We start from the raw sequence: 25,283 nt of genomic DNA on the forward strand, positions 1-25,283 counted from the left end.
AGGCAGCATGAAAGCGGGTAAAGACTTATGCGGGGGAGGTCAACAAAAGGGGCAGTCACAAGAGGGCCAGGCCCGCCTCGGGGGGGTGGGGGGGTGCCGGGAACGCTGTGGCGGGAGGTTTGACACTGGGAGGCGGACCTGCCGCCGTTCCACCTGCTCCTTCCTTGGATGTATGAGCCCTGCAGCCTATCAGCCCTCCACACTGGCCCTGTCTTTCCCTGTGGGGCAGGTCACCCTGAGTGTTCTGTCCCCCTCCTTGGCAGGTGAAAGCAAGCAAAATGAAAAGGGAGAACAGGCTCAAAGCTATGAAGGGGTAGACTTATCTCCCACAGCTTGGCAATAGGTTGACGCCGTCTTCAGAATCCTTGGCCCCAGTAGCCCCTTTCCTTCCCCGCCACTGGGGCAGCTTCCTTACCTCTTGCTTGGAGTCAAAGAGTCCTCCAGGGCCCTAGGAGGCACACTGGGTCCCTCTAATAAAGTGGTGGGAAGGCTGCCACCAGACTGCTCTCCGCTCCTTTCACACTCGCACTCAATAGCTGGCTGACTGGGGCCGCAGAGAACCTCCCAGCAAGGCCAGTCTTCTAACTTGTCATGAGAGGTCTTTAGATGACCTTTAAAGAGGTGCAACTGTCACATCTACAAGGATCTTACCTGAGCTTCCAGCCACCCCTCCCCTCAACCCCAAGCTCTATGGCCTCCTCAGCAGTCAGTAGATTGTTGCCATCCAACAAAGCTCGAAGTATGAGGATGATGGGGACTGAACATGTCAATCAACTGGACACTGTTCCCACCAAAGAGCAAGGCCGAAAAACAGCTGCCCTGTAACAAAAATCATTCCTACTGTCTGAAGAAGCTGGCCCTGGACCACATGGCTGCAGTTCCACAGGCCATTGCTTTTACTGTACTGACAGTTTTCCGTGAGTCTGTTGGGCTACATCGTATGAAGATTGATAAGAATCTTACTGATTTTCTGGAGATACTATTAAGAACACTTCTCTTTGGAGAAGAATTCTCAGGTCTCAGTAATAGAAACAGCTGTTTCACTGAGTAGCCAGTTTGTTTTTACTTTATATAGGTACTGGCAAAACTGGTTCCAAAAAATATTCTCCTCTTTGCTCTTGCTGCTTGGAAGCTCAGAACCAAATCAGTAGTCCCACCCAAGTAAAATGTATAGCACAGAGAGGCACTCACCTTTTGTACTTATCTTTGATTTCTCTTAATTTTCTTTTACCCTATCTGCCTCAAATCACTTTTATTAAAAATCTTGTTACACTGAAACTATTTTGGAAAGATTCCTAAATCATTTTTGGAACAAAATAGAGGAACTGTTAAAAACAGAAGGAAAAAAAAACCCAACAACTCCTAAATCCAAGACTTCATCTCAATACCAGAAGGAAACAAAGCCTGTTTACCAGTATATCTAAAAAGCAAATGTAGATACTTATGTTAGTACCTTTCTACTCAAAGTCCACGGAAAAGCAGCATATGCAGCACCTCAGAGCCTGTTTGGAATGCAGATTCTCAGGCACTACCCCAGAGCTTTGGGATCAGAATCTGCATTTTAGCAAGCTCTCGAGGTGGTTGGTAAGCACAGTAATGTTTCAGAACCACCAGGTTAGTAAGCCTGTTTCAGGGCCTTGAAAGGGAACTATGATGGCTTTACAACCATTCATCAAGCGCCTATTTATGCGAGGCATACAAAGAAGGAAAATTATGGTCCTTGTCCTTAAGGTCTTTCCAACAGGACACTAGAAAAAGCTCACACCTTGTGGCAGGTTTTTAATGGTTAATTATAGAATGTCACAACTGGAAGGGCATCTTCAGAAAAAACAGTATTCCCTAGAAAGGATTCAAGATTCATGTGACTACACTAAAAGCAGAATCAGAGACCAGAATTCTCCTGAGATAGTTATAAGTGAGAAGAGGTACGGTCTTTGCTTTGGGGACTCCAAATAATTTGAGAAACTGACATGCCAAGGGGACCTACAGCTGGAAGGAAATGGACAACTTAGCCTGTTTCCTGTGACCAGAAAGTGGTACAGGAAAATCTGGAAGTGAGGCAACATCCTCCTAGGGGATGTATGTGCCACCTCAAGGTCTGGCAAATAGTTTTAGAGCTACCAGAAGACTTCTTCCACTTTTCACAATGTTTGTGAACAACTTTAAAGATAGGAGACAGTTTTTAAGGGAGAACAGATTTAAGTTAAAAGGAGAGAAGCCACTTCAAGTCCGCCTCCATCTGAACCAACATTTTTGTCAGCTGTATCAGCCCCCATCTCCTCTGTTTTCACATGACCATTTTGAGTAACAGACCACATGAAGAGTGCATCAAATACTACTGTACTACTTGGCCAAATTGTTATTTGGCACTCCATCAATCTCCAGTGGGTAGAGGTACTCTAAACGCATAAACAAGTAATCTTCCATGGAATACTTTTACAGTGGGGGGAAAAGTCTGGAATGGCTTAAGGGATTTTTTAAAATCAAGGAACAGATAAGGACCAAGAGGCAGACAGAACCTGAAGGGTCAAATACTATACAGATATTTAGCACTAGTGAATCTGTTCAAGTACGTTTATTTTTATCCTAACAACTGCTAACAGCTACTGAACATTTTCTTTGTTCCAGGAACTATGCTAAGCACTTTATGTCAATATTTTACTTAAACCTCAGAAATAATGGAGTAGGACCTATTGTCACTCCCACTTTATAGAGACTGAGGCATACAGAAGTTAAATAACTTGTCCATAGAGTTAGTAACATGGCGGAGCTAAAGTCTGATTTGACTTGAGAGCCAGAGCTCAACTGTCTCCCTCGCCTGTAAGAATAATTGGGCCGAGTTAAAGGAATTAAAGTTTTTATTTTGTCAACTTTTGGCTACACTGCTGATTTTTTGTTTTCTTTTGGCTTCCTTCAATCACTGAGTGCCTTCTATGTTCCAAGAACTGTGCTACGGGCTGGGGAAACCACAATACAGTGTGATGTATAAAATCAGAGGCTATGGAAGGCTGTGCAAAGGAGGGAGTGATTATTAGTTGTGGGGTAGGGCAAGGGCTTTAAAAAGCTTTCCAGAAGACATGAAACCTGAATTGTTTGCTCTTTTCTGTACCGGGTGGCCCAGAACTGATCGACCCAGGTAGTGGAGGGAACAAGGATGAGAAGGGGTGACCTCTACCTCTTTTAACCAAGCCCTGTATCGTTGACTCCTTGACCCAACACATTTTGTCATGCATTTTTAACGATACCCTTTACACCCTAGGTCCAGGAACGTAAAGGTATTTATGAATGTCATCTATCTTCCTGCCCGCCTTCCCCCACCCACTCCAATGAATTCCCAGTGAGGTCCAAATTTGCTCTGGCACTGGCAGGTTTCCGCTCATTTTTATTACAAACAATACACCGAACCCAACCTAATAATTAAAAGGGCATGAAAGAGGTTTTGGACTTGTGCCCCTGGGCTGAGAACCGTTCTAGCGATGACAGTTGGAAAGGGTGGCCCCTTCAGGCAAAAAAAGTGAGACAAATTGCTTTTTCCCCTCGGCAGCGGGGCTGCTGCATTCAAGGTGACCAGAAGGCATCGTTCGTCTCCATCTTAACAGTGGTAATGATCCTGAGCGGGTGAGAGAGCGTCTCTGCGGTAGACCAGATACGGGAGCAGCGCGGGCCCCTAACTCCCGGGGAACCTGGGCCCAGCGAGCGCGCAGCGTAAACAAGACACGCCCAGGGCGAGGCCGCGAGGGAAAGTAAGTCCCCAGCAGCCGAGACAGCCCCGCGGCGCAGCTGCTCCGACCGGAGGATGCGCGGACACGCGCGCTCTCGCGGCCCGGCCTCGCGGCGCTCAGGCTTTTCCAACGCCGGCCTCCCACCTCCGCGCCTAGACTCCCGGCCGCTAACCTCACCCGCCGTTTGGACTGCAAAATGGAGTCTCAGGCACGAGGCGCCCCCGCCTCCGCGAAGCCTCTGCGCCCTTCCAGGCGGGGGACGCGAGGCCCAGCGGCCAGCCCGGCCCGCCTCCGCAGACCCCGAGACCGCAGGGCAGAGGGGGCCGGGCCAAAGCCCCCTGCGCCGCGGACCCCCGAACCCCGCGCCCGTACGCCGACAGCTACATACCGCGCCTCAAACCCTTCGGACTCCCGGACCGGGCCGGGGGCGAAAGCAGCCGCACGCAGCGGCCCCGAAACGGGATTCCTAGGTGGACACTGCCGCCCTCCCGCCGGAGTCCTGAACGCCTGGGGCGGGACCGAGTGATGACCACGCCCTTCGGGCCCGCCCTGCCTCCGCGCGGAGGGCGCCTTTGGAGCCGCGCGACCAATCCCAGCCGTCAGTCCGAAGTCTCGACCAATGCACGACCTGCTCCTGCAAGAAGAGCCCACCCCTGGCACCGTCTTGGCCTATGGGAGGCCTGACCTTCTTCTATCTGCAGTCCTCCCTCGCCTTTCCGCGCTTGCCGCTTGCTTTGCGTGTTTGGGGCCAATGGGGTCGCGAGAGGGCGCGTAGTCCCGAGCAGCGAGGAGGGGAGGGTGACTTGGGGCGCTCTCCTTGCGAGTAGGCCACAGCCGAAGTCATGCATTCGTTGATTCATTTTGCGCAGAGCGCCGGGCAGTGTTCCTGGCGCGCCGCTGCCAGGGAGGCGGACCCACAGTCTTTGTGCGTCTGTTTACATTCGCATGTAAACAACCAGGCGTGAACCGAGGCCTGAACAGGTGTCACGGGGCACAAGCACCGGAGGAGGGCGAGGTCACCAGGCCGGGTGGTTGCAGACAGCCTTAGGGGGCAGGTGGGACTTAGGCAGGCTCGGAAAGGATGGGAGGGTTGTGGATAAATGAGCCAGGAGCTGCTTAGCGGCTCTCGGAGCAGCCTGGTCCGATGGGAAATTGGTAATGCAATTTGAGGGGAAGTGGGATCCAGCTCGTGGGAGGAGGCCATGATGCACATCTCCTTCCTCCACCTCCTCCCCTCTGCTCCCGCCAGCATGAGGCCTGGGAGCCTAGTGGCATAGCTCTTTAGCTTGTACCACTCAGCGGAGTCCCACCGGGCTGGGATGGGGAAAGGATCACATGGTAACCCCTCTCAGACCGGTCCTGCCTTCTGATGCTTTTGCCCAGCAGCACTTTCAGCAATCTGGGTTACGTTGAATGCCTCGCCAGTTCATAAAACATGTCTGTAAATGTCTGAACCCCAGCTGTGGGCAACTTGAATTCCAGAGTACAAATTATTTACCATGGAGCTCTTGGGCGTCAGAGAGTTTAGGACAGCAGTCCCCAATCTTTTTGGCACCAGGGACTGGTTTTGTGGAAGACAGTATTTCCGGGGCGGGGGGAGGGGGGGTGGTTTCGGGATGATTCAAGCACATTACACTTATTGTGCACTTTATTTCTATTATTATTACATTGTAATATATAATGAAATAATTAGACAATTCACCACAATGCAGAATCAGTGGGAGCCCTGAGCTTGTTTTCACTCCACTCATTGATAGGGTTTTGATATGAGTCTGCAAGCAATTGATTTATTATGGTCTGTGGTGCAGTCAAACCTCTCTGCTAATGATAATCTGTATCTGCAGCTGCTCCCCAGCGCTAGCGTCACCACCTCAGCTCCACCTCAGATCATCAGGCATTAGATTCTCATAAGGAGCATACAACCTAGATCCCTCACTTGTGCAGTTCACAGTAGGGTTCGCGCTCCTATGAGAATCTAATGCCACTGCTGATATGACAGGAGGCACAGCTCAGGCAGTAATTCGAGCGATGGGGAGCGGATGTAAATACAGATGAAACTTCGCTCGCTTGCCCGCTGCTCACCTCCTGCTCTGCGGTACCCGTCCGTGGCCTGGGGGTTGAGGACCCCTGGTTTAGGAAATTGTTGGGTTTTCCAGAACCTGTCATGACAGCTGGAGGTTTTGTCTAATCCAAGAGTCACAAACTTTGACAGCAAGAGCAGAAACTAGCCCACAGATGTTTTTATTTGGGCAGCATGTTGATTTTATTTGCTTTTGTTTTTTTAATATAAGAATTTAAATCCCACAAGCACTACTTCTGTATTAAGTAACAGCCACCCACTTCACACATTTATTACCTGCCTGACACTGAAAGATGTTTATGTTTGTGACCCCTGATCTTCTCTGAATACACAGAAGACCTCTGGTGGTGTCACCTAATCCCACTGGTTGAGACTTGGGTCTTTCCCAGACAAGACAACCAGCTGGACAGAGAATGGGGCCAAGTCCAAATGGGTAACCAGGTCAAGCATAGAACCAGAGCACCAAATCCAAGTGAAGGGAACTTGAAAACAAAATCAAGCCCAAATGAATAAGCTCTCAAAAAGCCAAGGAAGTTGGGCTTCCCTGGTGGCGCAGTGGTTGAGAGTCTGCCTGCTGGTGCAGGGGACGCGGGTTCGGGCCCTGGTCTGGGAGGATCCCACGTGCCGCGGAGCAACTGGGCCCGTGGGCCACAACTGCTGAGCCTGCGCGTCTGGAGCCTGTGCCCCGCAACGGGAGGGGCCGCAATGGCGGGAGGCCCTGGGTGGTGGAATTTGAGATAAGCAGACTATGAGCATAAAAGTAATTCTGAAGTTAGCAAAAAAACAGCCCAGTATACCTGCTGTATGTCAGATCCCAGGTCAAATCCCATCCTGATCTCCTCAACCAGATGTGCACGCTCCCTCCTTTGAACTCTGCAGCATCTGTGTTCACCTTTCCCATAGCCTTTATAATTTTCTACCCTGTGTGGTTTCCTTATCTGTAAGAGGGCATAGGATGGATGACTCCTGAGGTTCCTTTCAGCTATGACATTCTGTACTTTTGTGTTGTGAGCATCTTTTGCTTTTGCCTGACAAGTAATCTTTCCTTTGAGGAATTGTCTGAAATCCCCTGGACCAGATTATTCTTTAGGGGCATCTCATTTCTCTGGCCTTCCAAGGCGGGAAAGGTGGAGAGTGAGGAGGCATGGAGCCCAGGCCTGGCCAACTATAGTCTCCTTCCTCTTCTTCACAGAGACCCAACCTGAGATGGTCTGAACCCTTGCCTGGGATCTTAAAGAATGAGGCTGGCAGAGAGTTTATTTCCTCAGGTGCCTCTAAGCTTAAGCAAAGTAAACCTAGAGCTGTGTATGGTTGTATTCCTTATTATCAGAAAACCTGGGGGATCAGGTCTGGAAATGGTAGAAATCCAGGAAGGTCAGGCAGCAAGATACTCAGCCAAAGTCATGCTGCTTGAGCTGCTCTGGTTAGGGTGTATGCCCGTACTTTTAATGCCACCATGAATTATTTTTCAACTCTTCTGTGATGTTAGGTATTCACTCAAGATTCAAGTTTTGGGCAGGACCACTGACTTGTCTAACTGTAGGTCATGTTCCTGTGTTCTAACTGCCAACAAGCAAGGAGAGTTCTGGTTTCTACTGTGGCTTGTACTGGATCAGTTGGCTTCTAGTGTGGGAGGAGGGGCCCAATTTCCTTCCAAGACTCGGAGTAGGGGGGCTCCCTCCAAATTAGAAGGATATTCAGGTGCTGGTAGCCAAAAGGACCTCCACTATAGTCCATCTCTTAGGCTGCACAATGCAACCATCTCTCCTACAACAACAAAAAAAATGCACTCATGCCCTCCTCAAAAGAGAACAGTTCAAAGTCTCATCAGTCATTTTATCTGGCCCCAAGTCCAAGTCTGCAGGTGACGGTCCATTTGAGACAGGCTGGGACCTGGGACTTGGGACCCTTTACTGCAATGCTGGCACCTAGACATCTTCTTGAGCAACAGAATACAAAGAAACTATAAGGGACTAAAAATAACTGTGTGCATGAGTAGTTGGGGCAAATTATGAACAACAAAATACAAAAAGGCCCAAACCCAACTGCCTCTAATGAGGTGCCAGGAGCAAAAGCAGGGTACCACGCATGATCCCTGCTCACAGCACCACCAAGGGGGTGGGCAGACCACCTAAGCCATACCTCCGGCTCCCACCGACCCACCCCTATCCTCACCCCATTTCAGGAACCAGGTCTCTCCACCTCAGGGAGTGAGCAAGGGAATCTTTTACCTGTTTTTGCTCCCTTGTGCTACAGCAGGAGTCCCAGTAAAGGCTTGCCTGAATTCCTCGTCTGTTCTCTTATCAATTTCTATTGATTGAAGAGTCCAAGAACCCAGGTTGGTAACACATCCTTCTTCTAAGTTTTTCTCATCATCCTATTTCAGTGTTGTAATATGTAGACTAAATTTTGGAGTTAACTATCACTAATAAACTTTAAATACAATAATGAAGAGAAGGAAGATGAAAGAAAAAGACAGTCACTAAAAACTTTACATTTATAAATGCAGCAAGAAAGGAAATACAAGTAGAGGCTACAATCCTCATTTTTGAAACTAGTAATGAGGCTTTATTTGCATTTATGATTTCCCATCTTCAATACCTATTCCAGGTTTCCAGTTACCTTCAAGCTGCCCAGGATTCTTTCCTGGTGGGGTTAACTAAACTTTCATTCTTGAGGAATCTGCCTTGGTGAGCCTGCCTATATGTAGTACAGTACTTTTCCATTAACTTGTATCCCTGGTGTGGGAGTGATGAGGTGTCCCAGGAGACCTACTGGGTTCCAGTCATACCCCTCCTGCCTCTATCCCCTTGATAGTCAGGACCAGGCACCAGCCAACACTGTAACCTCCAGTGGCATGAGGAGACCACCTCAATCTCAGTTTCCAGTTAACAGGAGCCATTGCTGTAGGCTCTGGTGAAAGTATTGCACTTGAATATCTAAATCAGCTGATTTGAGTAAAAGGGAAGCATGAATTTTGGAGGAGAATCATTAGGTATAATTTGAGAGGTGCCACACCCACTTTCACCAGTGAACCAGTTGGTTCACTGACATTTGCATTCTGCTGAGGAAGAAACTCTATTCGTCCTTGGTTCGGAACATACACTTCACCTAGCAGGACAATACTAAAACTCTCAGAGTACTGTCTCCTGGCTGGCACTTGAACTGATCTTTTTTTGAAATTACATTCTTATGTTATTAAAGTAATATATGCACGTATTCTTTTTAAAAATCATGTAGTACTAGAAGATTAATAAGACAAAGGAGTCCACTGCCCATTCCACCCCCTTGGTCTCCTTTATTAGAGGCTTTCATTTTCAAAATTTTAGCTTTCTCTTCTATTATCCTCATATTTATAAATAACATACTCATTGTGTTATTATTGATTTATGAATTTGATACCAATCTGTTGACTTTTTATTATATGAGAATTTAGCCCTTTCCCATTTTCTCTCATCCACCTTTTATTTGCTATATCACAATCTTTATAATTTAAAATAGACACCATTTATATCATTATGACTTTGTAAATATTGTTTACTGCTGAGCCAAGTTCTATACCATGGTTATATTTTCTTTATCTTAAAACTTTTATTTTCCCTGGAGCTAATGATTTTTTCACTGCATAGATTTCATTGTATCTATACTTATTTTTTCCATCAAATGTGTCATATTTCTACCATTGTTTTAAAATGCTCACACTCATCACATATTCTTCCATGGCCATTTTCCCCTAGAGATTTTCTTCCTAAGAAATCTTCCTCTCTTCCTTGCTTGCTTGTTTACTTCCAACCTCTTGCTCCAACCTTGACCTATTATTTTACCTTAGGCCTCCTATACTGTAATCTCCCCTCACTAGAAAAACTTGTTATTTCTGGTTCATGAAGATCCAGGACTTTCTGAAGTAAACAGAAAACAGCAAACACCATCCATATAAATCAACTATAAGAAGAAAATAACAACCCTTTTCAGCTAATGAAAATACAACCAAAAAATAGGGGGATACTGCAACACAGCACTCAACATGAATTAAATATCATTTGGTAAGCAACTGCAGCTAAAAAGAACATAAAAAATCATACACTGAAAAGCTCAAGATAGAAATGGACACAAAACAGAAAGCTGAGAAATGAGGATTGACTGATTCAGAAAAGAAAAAGAAGAAAAAAATAATAATCTTGAGATATGAAAACTAAATTATATGGTGTCTAAGGGAAAATGGGGTAGACTAAGACTTCAGTAAGGAACATTGAGAAAAAAAATTAACACAGGAGAACCAAAAATAAATTTGGAAAAGAAGTAAACAATCAGAGAAAAAGTGAGAAACACAGAAGATAGACAAAGAAGAGCCAACATATGTATCATCAGGGTCCCCAGAGAAGAAAAACAAACAAACAAAAACACCCATGAAACTATAATACAAGACAATTTTCTGGAAATAAAATAAGACATGAATTCCTCAAAGGGACCAAAGGGACCTGGGGTAAAAATGGATTCAATATCATTAGCCTCAGGGAAATGCAAACCAAAATCACAATGAAATATCACTTCACATCTACTAGGTTGGCTATAATAAAAAAGGCAGGTAATAACAAGTGTTGGTGAGGATGTGAAAAAATGGAACTCTCATACATTGCTAGTAGAAATGTAAAATGGTGCAGCCACTTTGGAAAACAGTCTGGCAGCTCCTCCAAAGGTTAAACATAGATTTACCATATGACCCAGCTGTCCCACTCTTAGGTATGTACCTAAGAGAGCTTACAATATGTTCACATAAACACTTGTACATGAATGTTCATAGCAGCGTTATCCATAATAGTCAAAAAGTGGAAACAACTCAAATGTCCATCAACTGATGAGTGGGTAAATAAAATGTGGTATATCCATAAAATGGAATGTTATCTGGCAATAAAAAGAATGAAGTACTGATGTATGCTGCACAACATGGATGAACCCTGAAAACATAGTTGGAAGAAGCCAGTCACAAAAAAAAAACACATATTATATGATTCCATTCATATGACATGCTCAGAATAGGCAAATCTATAGAGGCAGAGAACAGATTAATAGTTGCCTAGGGCTAAGGAAATTGGGGAGAATTAGAAGTGACCACTAATGGGTAACAAGTTTCTTTGTGGAATGGTGAAATATTCTAAAAGTGATTGTGGTGATGACTGCACAACTCTGTGAATAAACTAAAAACCATGGAATTGTACACTGTAAATGCGTGAGCTGTATGGTAGGTGAATTACATCTCAGTAAAGCTTTAAAAAAAAAATGGATACAGGAGTCAGCTTCAAAGAGTTTGTCATTGGCCAAATCTGGGACAATTTGCACATCAAAAAGAATAATGTTAATCAATTATAATAATTTAAAAAGTACGTCCATTGTCATTCTCGAACAAACAAAACATAAGAAAAAGGGGAAGAAAAAGAAAAGTTCATCTTTACAAAGTGGTAAGTGTACAAGGAATAAGAAAATAGATAATCACCATTTGCAACCCCAAATATAATAATTAACCAAGTCAAGGATTATTAATGAATGCTAAAACTATTGGGAAAAGTTGTTAGGGAACAGGATATTCACACAGACTCCAAGTATCACCCCACAGATTACTTACTAATTACAAGAGGAAAGTTACACATTCATAAAGGATAAATCAAGCAGTCATCACCATACCCAAGTGACCAAAATCACTAACAGTGGGACTACCAAATGTGTGCCTCCTAAGAAGTATTTTTTCCAAAAATATTTAACCTAACTTCCCACTTACAGGAAATACAGTGGATACTCAGACAAGTTTAATACCACCATAAGGAAATAATTGTCTCCAGAATATGGGATGTTCTACAAAACAATTGGCCTAGACTCTCCAGAAATGTCAAAGGTATGAAAAAATAGAAACAGATGGTATCGGGATGAACTGTTCTAGATTAAAAGAGACTAAATAGATTAAACAACCAAAAACAATATGGGAACCTCAACTGAATACTGGAGCAAAAAGAAAAAAGAGCTATAAAAGATTTTGGAGGGAAAGTTGGAGAGAGTTGAATTTGGGCTGATATTAGATTATATTATAGCACTATTATTAAATTTGGGGGCAGTGATATTATAGCACTATTATTAAGATTGTAGTTATATAGGAAAATGTCCTCCTTGTTAGGAGACACATGCTGAAGTAATTAGAGGTAAATGTCTTGATGTCTATAACTCATTTTTGGTTAACAAAAAAAAGTATATGTGTGTACCTATATCTATATAAAAATAGTAACTGTTAACAATCAATGAATCTGTGGTTGGCAGCCTTTAAGATGACATGCAATGAATCCTGTCCTTCCCCCATGAAATTCACACCCTTGTGTAATCTCTTTCCTTGAGTATGAGCTAGTGATTGGCTTCTGCATGTGGCAGAAATGATAGGATATCACTTCTATGCTTGGGTCACAAAAAGACTACAGCTTCTGTCTTGGACATTCTCTCTCCCTCACTGGCTCGGATTGAAGCTGGCTGCCATGCTGTGAACCACTCCATGGAGAAGTCCACATGACAAGGAACTTAGGGAGGCCTCCAGCCAACAGCCAGTGAGGACCTGCGACCCTCAGTCCAACAGCCCATGAGGAACAGAATCGGGCCAACAACCACATGAGTGAGCTTGAATACAGATCTTTCCCCAGACCAGCCTTCACATGAGTCTGAAGACCTTGACTGCAGCCTCATGAGAGACCCTAAGCCAGAGACACCCAGCTAAGCAGTGCCTGGGGCCCTGATCCACAGAAACTGTGACATGATATTTGTTCCTTTAAGTAGCTGTTTTGGAGTAATTTGTTTCACAGTGATAGAGAACTAATTCACTAAGTAAAGGATATATCTATTGTACTCTTTTAATATTTCTGTGCATTTGCAGTTTTTCTCACCACAGGGACACTTTGGCCTGCACACTGCTATTGGCACCATGGCCCTGCATACTGAATCCAGCCACTGCTGACATTTGATGTTCCTGCAGTAAATTATTTCTCAACGGATTCACTAGCAGGATCGTCCTGTGCCCAAGCTCAAGCTTCCAGGTGTAGGGCCAGAAACCACCTGGCTTTCTCAGCTTCCACAGTGGGAACCGTGTTCCTGCCTTCTGCCAGGACTCATGCAATGGGGCATTCCTCTCTGATGGGAAAGTTATTCAGATGCTGGGTAGACCAAAAAATAATAATGATGGGGAGGTAGAGGAAAAAATGGGGAAGAGGGAAAAAATGGGGAAAAGTAAGAAGAGGAGAAAGGAGGGAAAAAAGAAGATGGGTGGGGGGGCGGGGAGAGCGAGAAGAGAAGAGAAAACATCTCCTGTACTTTCTTCTGTTCCCCAACTGTCTGGAAAGCTTACCTGCTGTAGGGGAGAATGAGATCCACAGAGAGTTAGGATGACTTAATTTAAATTCTTGGGTACTTATTGTAGACAAAGAATGTTGCCTGCCATTTCAGGAAACAAAGGATGTTGAGGCTCTCAAGCCATCAGCTACCACAGCTGCCCCGGTAGGTGTACCCTTAGGGGAATTCAGGATGAGGAAAAACAGGATACTGGCCTTAGGTAGTTAAGGTGCATATCAAAGGAATAATTTCAATAAGCCCAGACTCTTGCATCTTCCTATAGTTAGAAAAGGGCTAAATCCATTAACCTGAGATGTCTGGTTTTCTTTAATTAGCAGTAATCTTTTGATGTTCTGACTACCTGGGGTTTTGTTTGTTTCTTTGTTTGTTTCTTTGTTTTGCAGAAACTCCTATATATCCTGGCTACTCCCTTACCTCTTTGGAGCAGTTCCTCAGCTATCTGAGGCTGTATCCCAGGCTTAAGTCCTCAGTAAGTCCACTGAATAAAACATAATTCTCAACTTTTAGATTGTGCATTTTTTTTCAGTCAACATCATTATGGTAGCTCAACTACTATCTATCTTTATCTCTACTTCTACTCTCCTGCCAGTATTAACCCCATCTATCTGTGTCTCTCCCAGAGAGATGATCTGATAGTTTGGCCGGCCACTACTTAATAGAGGGTGTTCTCACTGGTCAGTGCCTTCACTTTAAGCTACTTCAGCAGTGCTAGATTGGCCACTAGCATACAATGCCCTTGGGACAGACCTCCCTTTCGGACTGAAAAAAAATGCACAATGTGAGAGTTGTGAGTTAAGTATTACTGGGGGCAAAATGAGGACTCCAGCCTGGGAAACAGCCTCTCAGAGAGCTCTGAGGAACTGCTCTGAAGACGTAGAGTAGGAGGTCAGTATGTATGTGATTTGGGTGAAGGGGTTACCTGCACTTAAGCACACATTTTGGCAGAAGGTTGCTGTTAGTCATGAGGCGTAGATGTCTCCATTAATGATTTTAGTGCTTTTCTAGGTATGAGGAGATATAAGAAATTGGGCTCATAAAATCTCCTCCTGAAAATATCTCACTATCTGAAGACCTGTTCTGCCAGTTTTTCCCAGAGCACAGAGGGCCTCATTCCTGATCTCCACCCTGAACTCCTTTCAGGGTGTGTTGAAGGTCAGCGACTGCAGTGGCTAATGACGTCATTCTTATAGAACCAGATGGCGAGTGACAATTTTTATTTGGTACCTTCCAGTCCATTTATTTGCCTCTGAGGTGGTACCAGACAGAACTTCTGCAAAAGAGCCCCTAAACTTGGGGCTTCAGCAGGCATCAATGCTTCTGGAAGGGCATAGTGTCGAGGAAGGAACTTTGCTTGGCCTATACACTCCATCTCACTGACAAAAATAAGATATGCACAGAGAAAGTGACTTTGGGTAAAGGTTGACTTTGGACATAAAGTGAAAGTGAGACGTCTAGGTGGTGCTGATCTGTGGTCACTTAGAGAGACATGGAGCTGAAGTTCAGAAGTCAGGGCTGGAGGTGAAGATGGGATAACTGGTCATATACACATGTAAAAATTAATAAGCAGAAACCTCAATTAAATAATTTGGAGACCAGAATGGGGAGCTCTCCCACCCTGCGACCATAGCGGAGCCCAACAGGAAGAAGAGACTCCTCTTCTTTCCTGGGAAGGAAAAGCCATGGACTCTGTTTACTACAGCTCTCCCCACTTCCTTTTCCCTTCTATAAAAGTGTTCTCCTTCCCTTGCCGTGGGGAACTTGCACAGCAGGTTTGCAGACCCTGACGTGCAAATGTTGGCTGATCCCGAATAAACCCATCTTTGCTGGAGAAAAATCTGGCAGTCTATTTGTTTTAGATCAGCAGACATGATATAGCAAAAGCTACAGACAGGAAAGAGATTTCCACCGGCATGGAAGAGATTAGAAAGCTGGAAATGCAGAGGGCCACGGCTGTAATAATATCTATTCCTTCAACCATTTTTACCTCTTCCCCTTCCTCAAGCAGGTAGCAGGCTCTGTGTTTACTTTCCTCAGGGGAGGTTTGTGGCGAGATGAAAGAAGTTGCCTAGGAAACAGTCCATTCCTGGCTTTGTTTTCAAAAGTCTAGCCCCCCTGAGGTGATTTAGTGCACAGTGGGGAGAGGAGACAGGAAATGGCTCTGAGGGACACCTGAGCAGAGGCGCTGGTGGGGTTTCTGCAAAATAATAGATGTCCTCTGGCTGGGGGAAGGGTCCAGGCTCCTGTGACAGGCAGGACCTGCGCCCTGCTCCCTGACAACACCCCAGGGGCTGGGTGACCTCGGAGGGAACGGTGAGGGGTTCCCAACCTCACCAAATCTCCACATGCCCCAAGGGTGACATGTAAGCTAGTGGCTCCTCGAACTGAGGGAACCAGGTAAACTGAGACTGGGGGCCTTGGCAGTGACGAGGGACGACCCATAATGGCAGGGTGTTCCAAGGGCCTCCCAAGGATGGCCTGAGACAGACTTTCCTGTTGTTTGGAGGTGAAATTAACGTGATTTAGATAATTTATTCCATAATGGAGTTTTTAAAAACTTGGAGGGGATTAATGCACTACATCAATAATACTGCCCCGACCATCTTTGCGCACTTAGCTTTTTCTATCTATGGGATGCTTTTTGAAAGGTAGAGTCACAGAAGTAGAAGAATTACTGATTGAAAGGGTATAGACATTTTTAAGGCTCTTGATACATATGACCTAATGTCCTCTGGAAGCTTTGTGACTTTTCAGATTTAGATTTTAAAACTAGGACCTCTCCCCAGTGAGGTTGGGTGGGGAGGGATGGGAAACCTGTTGGGAGGCTCTTGCAGTATTTCATATGAGACATGAGGAAGGGCCAAAATAATATTATGGCAGTGGGGAAAGAGGAAGGGACAAATTCCAGTGTCATTTAGGAGGTGATGTCAGTAAACCATCTCTGCCTATCGGTGAAGGAGAGAGAGTAACCAAGAGCACCTTACTAATTTCCAGTTTCAAAACTGGGTAGATGAAAATCCTATCAATCAGGAAGCAGTGAGCTTTGGTGGAAAGAGCCTGTGTCATGGATCTAATGGACCTAGTTCAAATCCCAGCCCTCCACCCCCCACTAATTAGCTGTGTGGCCTTGGGCAAGTTACTGAAACTCTCTGAGCCCACATGCCTAGATTTCCTCACTTGTGAAATGGCCATAGTAACATATGTTAGTCTCCTGGGTTACTGTCAGGATTAAATATAAAAATGTTTTTAAAGCACCTGGCCTATTGTGGCTTTGAAGAAATTAAAGAAAACCTATTATATGGATAGAAGAGGATATAATGACTTGGAGAATAAAGAATATATGTGGTTTGAGAGAAACTGTGTTTAAGGTGTCTGCAGGAGGTTCCATGCAGTAGAGTTTATCTTGTTGTACTATTTTAAGAGACCCACATGTATGAGAAGGACTAGAAAAGAGGGGTGGTGATCCTGCTGCCCTTGGGCAGTGGTGCAGTTCTCAAGTATGACCACAAGGTGGAGGCCCTTTTGTGCAAAAAGCTCCCTAGACTGTTGACTGATGGGGTGGGAGCACCGTATTCATCTGCCAAACATCCATGGAGATGTTCTCTGTACTGGACTCTGCCTTCCAGAAGCTTCCTGACTTGCATAGTGGGGGCTTCAGCTTGGTGGGAGGGCAGTGAGTTTCTCTTTTTACCACTGTAGGGTTTTAGACCTTTACCTAATCAGGGAAGTTTTCCTTCCAGGTTGGTCACTGATATATCTGACCAGGTGCAGAGTGAACTGCAAAACTGAGTTCCCTAAGCCTGAAGTACTTTTTTGTTTCTGACAATGCACTTAGAAAAAAGAGAACATTTAACAGAACTCAAAGAGATTTCCTGGGGCTTTCTACCAAAGCTCTTTCCTACCTTCCAGTCCTTTAAAAACAAAAAAAACCGGGGACACTGACCCATTTGAAAAGCGCAAATCTGACCGAAGGCACACATCTTCCCTGTAGAGAGTGTTGGGGGACAGTAAACCTCTCCTATCTAGAGAAAATAAAATGCCTTATTAATAGGAAGTACGGTGTTATCAGCATTATTAGTCTAACTGTATGTTGAAGAAGATGGATTTATGTGTTATAATCCAAACAGCAAATTTAGTTTTAAATCCCATTATCCCTTTTGGGAGTGGGGTGTTAAGTAATTTTCCCCATTCATCTGCATTAAACCCTGCAAGCCCCGGTATTATTCTAGTTACTTTAAGTAAAAAGAGGTCATCACTCTACATCAGTCTCAGTTTAGCCATTGAGATGTCAGTCCTAGATAATCAGAACTCCAAACATTGTTTCAAGCCTTCTCCCCTCTCCCTACAAGGGCGCGCTACGCAGTGTGTATCGGGGACGGAGGCGTCTGTCTGCTCCTGTCCCCAGCTCCAGGCAAAGCCCCTCCACCCCAACTTTCTAACTTTGCTTTTGGACCCTCAGGATTACAGGAGGTGGGAGGGGGCCAGGTACATTTTTACTCAACTGGTACTGTAGTAGGATGGCTTCCTGCTCTTCAGGTCTGGAGGTGTTTAAAGCTGATTTTCTCATGGGGTTCTCTTTCAAGAATCCCAACACTGCTGGTTTCACCTGAGTTCTCTTGACCTGGGAATTCAGCAGTTTCTTTGCTCCCTCCACAGTCCCTAAGAATCCACTTCAGTCTTCTTTTGGCTGAGGTTCCAATGTTCCTCTAGACGGCCCCATTGGTGGTGGTGTAAGACAACCCCAGTGGCTCTCTTTCTCTCTGCTACCATCAGGTCCACGAGACACACTCTCACTCTCCATGGCCTGAGAAACTGGGCATGCAGGTCCATCCCAGGGCAGAGGCAACTATTCTTCATTCTCCTCCCACAGCAGCTCAGCAGCCCACCTCTTGCCTCTAGATTTCCTGAGTGAGGGCAAGACACTCATCCACTCTGCCTCCGTAGCTGCAGGGGACACGCATCCGGCTTTCCAAGGGCTCTGGTTGAAGCCCCTGTCACTTAGCCTGGGCAAAGGCAGGCACTGCCCTACCCCATCAGTCAGGGTCCAGTCAGGAGTCAGAAACCACATCTGTTATTTTAACCGAGAGAATTTAACGTGAAGAATTGTTAACGAGGTATTGAAGAACTGAAAAAGCAAAAGAGCATGAAGATATCACGGAGGTGGCAACGACGGGAAGCCACTACCGTGCCCAAGGCTGGGAGCACAGAGAAGCCGTTGGAATTATTTACATGGAGAAGCTTGCTGGAGGGGCCGGCAGAGCTGAAACTCAGACCTCTGAGGACGGGGTGCCAGCCAGCTGGTGCTGCATGCCCAAGGGGGTGTGATTAGCTGGATCAGAGAGAGGGGGGAAAACTGTGCGTTGGAACCAACTGCTGCTACTGGAACGAACTGCTGCTGCCAAGGTGAAGAAGCATCGTTAGGGTGATGGCGACAGAAACAAGCTGACTTAGGGGAAGAGCCCTTCCTCCCGCTCCAGCCTTGCGAGCTCCTCTATCGCCCCCTATTGGCAGAGCCTAAAAGGAGCAGCTGGCAAAGGAGAGTCGCCACCAGGAATCACAAAGCCTAGTGCAGAGGGTGGGTTTGAAGCTGAGAGACCATAGCTTAATGACTGCCACATCCTTTCTTTGTTACTCTAAAGAAATGCTCCAGAAATTATTCTCATTTCCAACCACCAGTACTCTCTGATACACTTGATCTGGGTAATTTGTCTAATAGATCTCAGCCCTCTACTTTGAAAATCCTACAGATTATTCTAACTCACAACTCACATTAGTATCCAAAATCTATTGTATCTTGGTGCCTCCACTGAAACTTCTAATGTCCATTACAATAATAGTAGCTAACATTTCATGGGCATCTACAAGGTACCAGGCAGAACTAAGGAATTTACATATTAATAAATCTCATTTAATCACCAACAGTTTCACTATTATCATTAAATACTATGATTGATATTCATGTACTTTTTCATCCCCATGTTATAGATGAAGAAACTGAGGCGCACAGAGATAAAGTAAGTTGCCTAAGACCATACAATAAGTAAGTGATGGAGCCAAGGTTCAAACCCAAGCAACCTGGTTCCACAACCTGCAATCTTAATCACTATGTTAATTGTGCTGTAGACTGAATGTATCTGTTCCCCCACCCCCAATTCACATGTTGAAGCCCTACCCCCCAGTGTGGCTGTACTTGGTGAAAGAAAGTGATAACAGTTGAATGGGATCATAAGGATGATCTGATAGGATTAGTGTCCTTATAAGAAGAGACACTGGAGAGCTCTCTCTCTCTCTCTTTTTCTGGATGCACTAAGGAAGGACCAGATGAGCACACAGCAAGAAGGCGGCTGTCTACAAACCAGAAAGAGAACACTTACCAGAAACCAAATTGACCAGTACCTTGATCTTGGACTTCCCAGCCTCCATAATCAGGAAAGTAAATCTCTGTTATTTAAGCTACCCAGTCTGTGGTATTTTGTCATAGCAGCCTGAGTAGACTAACACGGACTGATAGTTTTATTATGTAACTTGAGTTTGTTGGTTTCCAAGGGAATAAATGTATTCGAAATAAGGCATCATGCGTAGTCCCCAGCTAATTTCATGTCCCTCATATTTTGATGGTCAGACTGTTTCCTTCCACTCCTGGAAGTAAATAGCTGAGTCACTGCCAGGAGAAAGGGAGTGTGAGGTGAGGTTATGTCCAAACTTCTCTGACAGTCTGCTAGGAGCACCCAGCTTCCTCAGCACAAGGAGTAGCACTCGGGTGTGCTGCTGACCGTTGCAGTGATTATTACAGCCAGGTGGGCGACCATTCGGTGCTTCATGGGAGGACACCGGAAGTGGGAACGGCTTAACCTGGGCAGGAGAGGGGCTTAGCAGGGTGCAGGATCGGATTCCACGGCAGCCACAGAGCCCTCAGCCTAGTTCTGCAGGTGAGTCCCATCTAGCCTTTCTCCTGCCTTGTGGTGACTGATTTTTCAAGCTATCACGTTAATCACAATGACATGTACCAGCCTCAGTGCCCCCCTCTCCACAGCACCCCAAAGAAACCATAAAGAAAATAATTATTATAAGCACATTTCAACTTTTCATGCCTCACCATTGCCAATTGCAGGAGCTCCCAGACCCTTGACCTGGAAGTTCTAGGGCTTTCACTCTATAATCCCAACTGACCTTTCCAGTATCTTCTCCTAATACTTTTCTACTCGACCTATAGGTTCTAGCCAACTGCCTACCCAAACATAGATCCCTAAACATGTCCCTCATTTTCCTACCTTTGTCTTGCTTATCCTGTTCCCTATTTCTGGAAAGTTCTTTTCCCATGTCTGCTTGTTGAAATCTCAATCATATTCAAAGACTCATTACATCTGGGAGGGCTCTTTATGTTTCAGGTGACACTCAAACAATAAAGGGAATCTATTGGCTCATATAACTGGGAAACACAGAGGTATGTAGCTTCAGGTGATGCCTGATCCAGCAACTCAGCACCACAAGTGACCTGGTTTTGCTCTATCCTTCTTTTCTGCCTCTTGCAGGATCAGCTTGTCTTCACACACCCTCTCTTCCCTGTTGGCTCCCTCTCCCCTCTCCTAGCGGTGGTAGGTGTGCGCCATGTCTTTGGAGGCTGACCTGGATTACATTAGTGGGCTCCTGTGTTCTCTGCCTTCCACTTGGGCTTGGCCAGTGGGGAGCACCAGCAAGAGCTCAGAAGATGGTTGGGGTGTTTATCAAACCTCTGTCTTTCACGGGGCACATCCCTCCCCGATGAGGTGACAGTCTCTACACAGTGCTCGCTGTCTCTGCATTCCAGTAACCAGCCTCTGTGGGTCTAGAGTAGTAACGGCCCCAAGATACTTTACTATTCCTTGAGTTTTCCCTGCACCTTGCTCCTACCTTTGTAAATAGGCCATTAATTAATTGCTCCTCAAACTGCCCCACTGAGTGTGCCTTCTATTTCCCGCTGGGATCTTGACTGATATAGCAGGCTTTCCCCTTCCATGGTAGCAAAATCATTTGCAGCAGTCCCACATCATACATCTTCACCCTGCATGGTTCAAGGGAGGGAGCAGTTCTCATTTAGCTGCTTCAATAAAAGGAAGATGAAGCTTCTTGCCTGGAAGCCCAGCACATATCTTGATATTCTTTGGCTTCCACTGTATACTCACCCACTCCTGAACCAATCACTATGGTGGTGGTGGTGACGGTGATGAGAACGGAAATGTGCTGATGCACCTAAACGAATAAGAGTCTTCCCTGGTGCTGAGGTTGGGATCATTTCAACCCAAACCCTGTGCCTGAAATAGATGAGGGGTGATTCCCTCAAAACAAAACAAAGGTGCGGCTGTCCTAAATGGAAAGAGGAGGGGATGCAGCACACTCGCCCCAAGTGCCATCTCTTTCTTTGAAGCCTGTGATGGTAAAATTTACGCGTCAACTTGACTGGGCTGAGGGATGCCCAGAGAGCTAGTAAAGCATTATTTCCGGGTGTGTGTCTAGGAGGGTGTTTATGGAAGAGACCAGCATTTGAATAGGTAGACTGAGTAATACACATTCTATATCTCCTATTGGTTCTGTTTCTCTGGAGAACTCTGACTCATACAAAGTCTGTCCTTATTTCCCCAAGAGGATATGATGTAATGGCCAGCATGATAGGTGTGGTTCTTGCCCTCATGGAGCTTACAGTGTAGTTAGGGAGACGATTTACATTATGCTAAGTGCCAGAAAGGAAACAAACGAGGTGCTGAGAGAAGAAAAATATTGATGACCTACTTTAGATGGTGTGGTCAGGGAAAGCTCCTTGGAGGAGGTGACATTAGCCGAGGCTGGAGAGATGAGGAGCCAACAAGGGCAGGGGGAAGGCAGGAATTCCAGGCATCCTGATGTGCACAGGCTTGTGAGTGGGTAAGTGCCAGGTGCTTGAGGAAACTACACAAGGCCAGGTGGCTGGAGTGAGGTGGGCAAAGGGCACAGCTGCCTGGATGAGGCAGGAGAGGTAGCAGGGCTTCCTGAATCAGGGTGTGGATTCCATTCTGGGTGCAGAGAGGAGCCACCAAAGGATTTGAAGCAGGGGTGAGCCTTACTCCAATTCACATCTTAAGATCACTCGAGAAAAAGGGGCACTAATTTGGAACTTGCTGCAATTGTCCAGGTGAAAGATGGCAGAGACCCAGACAGGTGCCAACCGTGGGATGGAGAAACCAAGCAAATCTGAGACCTATTTTAGAGGTAAAATCAGCATGATCGACTTACTGATGGGTGGGAAGTGGGTGAGTAGGAGGTGAGAGAAGAAGTAGAGGAACTCCTCAGTTGCTGGCCTGAATACTGAGTCGTGGTGATGGGGGTGAGAATCAGGAGTGTCCAGCAAAGGCCGCTCCACATCTCAGGTCCTAACCACAAAGTCCGGCAAGAGTCTGATTGGCTCCCTTTGGGTCAAGTGCCCCGCCCTGGTCCACTAGCTACGCTGAGATGGGGGAAGGTATACGGGAGTGAGTGTATGAGGGACTGCCTACATTTGCTAACAATTTTTCAAAAAGGTGAAAATAAGCACACAAATAACTAAGATACAAAGCATTATAAGGCCTGAGACAGATACCATTTGGGGTATCTTTGCACCCCACCAGCCATTCATTCCCCTTTCTCTACAGTCTGGCCCACCTGCCCTTGGGTAGAGGCCAACTACAGCTGATGGCAGAAAGAGACTCTCCTATGAGAAAACAAACAAAGAACAACAGTAAAATGAAGAACGAGGTGGAGCATGTCTGTAGACATATCTCTGGTTTTGTGTGCAAAGAATTGACAATTCCAAGATGACTTTTGTCTACTTTGATTTCTCACTGATTCCAAGTTACCTCATCATTTATATATATAATTAATCTACACAGTAGGTTGCTCTTTTTCACATGCCAGGATAACTTTAAAAAATGGTTTTCAAGTTATTTTATGGGTCTGTTTAAATTTTCTGCCTGCCTGATAAGCCCTCTGCATCCATGGAAACTTCTCCATGAATCCTTGTTTACAAACGACTCAGGGCTTCTGAGTATTCTGGGGCACTGATGTCTACCAATTCACTGGTATAAATGGCTTCTCTAACTCTATGTTTTACTAGAGAGAAAGAAATACATGTATAATGTAGGCCTAAAATTTACCCATTTCCTGTTTCTATCTTAAAAGATTATTCACTGCTTTTCAGCTGGGTGACCTTGGACAAATCACTTAACCTTTAATTTTTTTGTTTGTAAAATGGCAATAGTGCCAAACTCACTGGGCTGTTCTGAGGATTAAATGGGATAATCTGTGTAAGCCACTTAGCACAGTGCCTGGCACATGGTAAACCAAGCACTCAATCACAGTTGACAGCTATCCACATGAAAGGAATAAAGAATATCTCTAGGACTTCCCTGGTGGCGCAGTGGTTAAGAATCCGCCTGCCAATGCAGGGGACACGGGTTCGAGCCCTGGTCCAGGAAGATCCCACATGCTGCGGAGCAGCTAAGCCCGTGTGCCACAATTACTGAGCCTGCGCTCTAGAGCCCGCGAGCCACAACTACTGAGCCCGCGTGCCACAGCTACTGCAGCCTGCGTGCCTAGAGCCCGTGCTCCGCAACAAGAGAAGCCACTGCAATGAGAAGCCCATGCTCCACAACAAAGAGTAGCCCCCGCTTGCCACAACTAGAGAAAGCCCGCGTGCAGCAACGAAGACCCAAGGCAGCCAAAAATAAATAAATAAATAAATAAATAAATTTATTTAAAAAAAAAAAAAAAGAATATCTCTAAATGCTACCATGGTGTGGTCTTCAGCATGTATTGTGAAGTGAGAAAAGCAAGGTAGAGAAAAGTGTACAACCATATTAAATATATAAAATATTAAATATATATACTTATATATTATGCATATACTTATATTTAAAAACCAAATAATGGGAGAATAATCAATAAAATTTAAAAATGGTTACCTATGGGGACAGAGGGAACAAGGTCATGTGGGAGGAGAAAGACAGAGAAGCCAGACTTCTCTGAACATAACTTCATTTGTAGATTTGACTTTGGAGCCATGTAAATGACTTACATAAATATAAAATAACATTCTAAAATTTTAAAGTCATCCCTAAAAGTAAAAAATAAATCAGTTTTGGGGATAACTACCCAGAGAAGGAACTCTACTAAGTGTAAAACACAGTAACCCTAAGTGTACATCCCTGGTCCAATATACCCTGAGGACAAAAAAAGAACGGCCAAAATGAAAGTATTAAGATGTGTAAAGTAATCATGTTTTTGCTAGCAGAAGTATTATTCTCAGATTGTTGTGTTTGTTGCGGTATGATAAAGCAATACAATATGTAACATTGCAATTCTGTCACTCCCAGAGTAAATGAGAGCCAGAATTCTCAGCGTGGGAGAAAGGTGATATGGGTGTAAGGCAGAAGAGGTCAAGTAAAATCGCTATGGTCCTGATTTTGAATAGGAGCTATTGGGATGAATTCAGAATGTATTTCTTAGCTCTGTCCATGGAAAAGACCTAGAAATAATGACCAACCCATACCAATAATGAGCACTCCTAGCCTCCAGATTGTGGCATCATGTGTTAAAATGTACCCACAGGATATTAATTTATGGAGGTGACTGAGTGATGACAGAGTGAGGTAATGCCATTGAAAGAATTTATTACTAACATTTTCCAAGAGCGGAGCATGTTACACCACACTGGGCCATGTGGGGAAGCAACAGGTTTTGACAGAAGGCATAAGGAGTGAGGAGACAGCATGGTCCAGAGCCTTTACTGTGTTTTCTGTGTGAAAGGCAAGGCAGAGCAGGATAAACAGTTTAGGACTGAATAGTCTGAATAATGTTGGTGGGCTCTGGGATGGTCTCTAGCTGTCTGGTACCTGGCCCTGGGTTGATTTGGGGCAGGGGAAATATTGGCTTGGTATGTGAGAGTTAGATAAAGTAGGTGGTTGGGAGTATGGACTAAGGGTTTGTTGGTTTGCATATGAAAGGTACAGTGCAGGTGAGTTGTTTATTATTTTAGGAATTAGCTAGCTCTGGGAGAGGCAGTCTCCTGCCAGTCAGCAAGGCTCCCCAAGATGTCAAAACATCATAAATTTAAAACATGA

At 45.2% G+C, this 25,283-nt stretch overlaps 1 protein-coding gene and 1 long non-coding RNA gene across 6 annotated transcripts in view; one reads left to right on the forward strand and one right to left on the reverse strand.

The window, feature by feature from the left end:
• The window catches only part of CEP68 (centrosomal protein 68), a 26,480-nt gene extending 22,226 nt beyond the window's left edge, over positions 1–4,254 (reverse strand). For 4 of the 5 annotated variants that reach the window (XR_014234696.1, XM_082356486.1, XM_082356485.1 and 1 more), the window contains exon 1: positions 4,111–4,254. The gene's annotated coding sequence lies outside the window, so the exon portion shown is untranslated. The remainder of the gene's footprint in view (positions 1–4,110) is intronic. The other variant, XM_082356489.1, reaches the window with a different exon arrangement.
• Positions 4,255–5,348: 1,094 nt separating this feature from the next.
• Positions 5,349–23,912, forward strand: LOC309611736. Its single transcript, XR_014234711.1, has 2 exons — positions 5,349–6,335; positions 6,518–23,912. It is a non-coding gene; the product is annotated as an uncharacterized lncRNA (long non-coding RNA).
• Positions 23,913–25,283: the final 1,371 nt, after the last annotated feature.

This window comes from Balaenoptera borealis (assembly GCF_965194805.1).
Source record: "Balaenoptera borealis genome assembly, chromosome: 15".
Taxonomy (NCBI): Eukaryota; Metazoa; Chordata; class Mammalia; order Artiodactyla; family Balaenopteridae; genus Balaenoptera; species Balaenoptera borealis.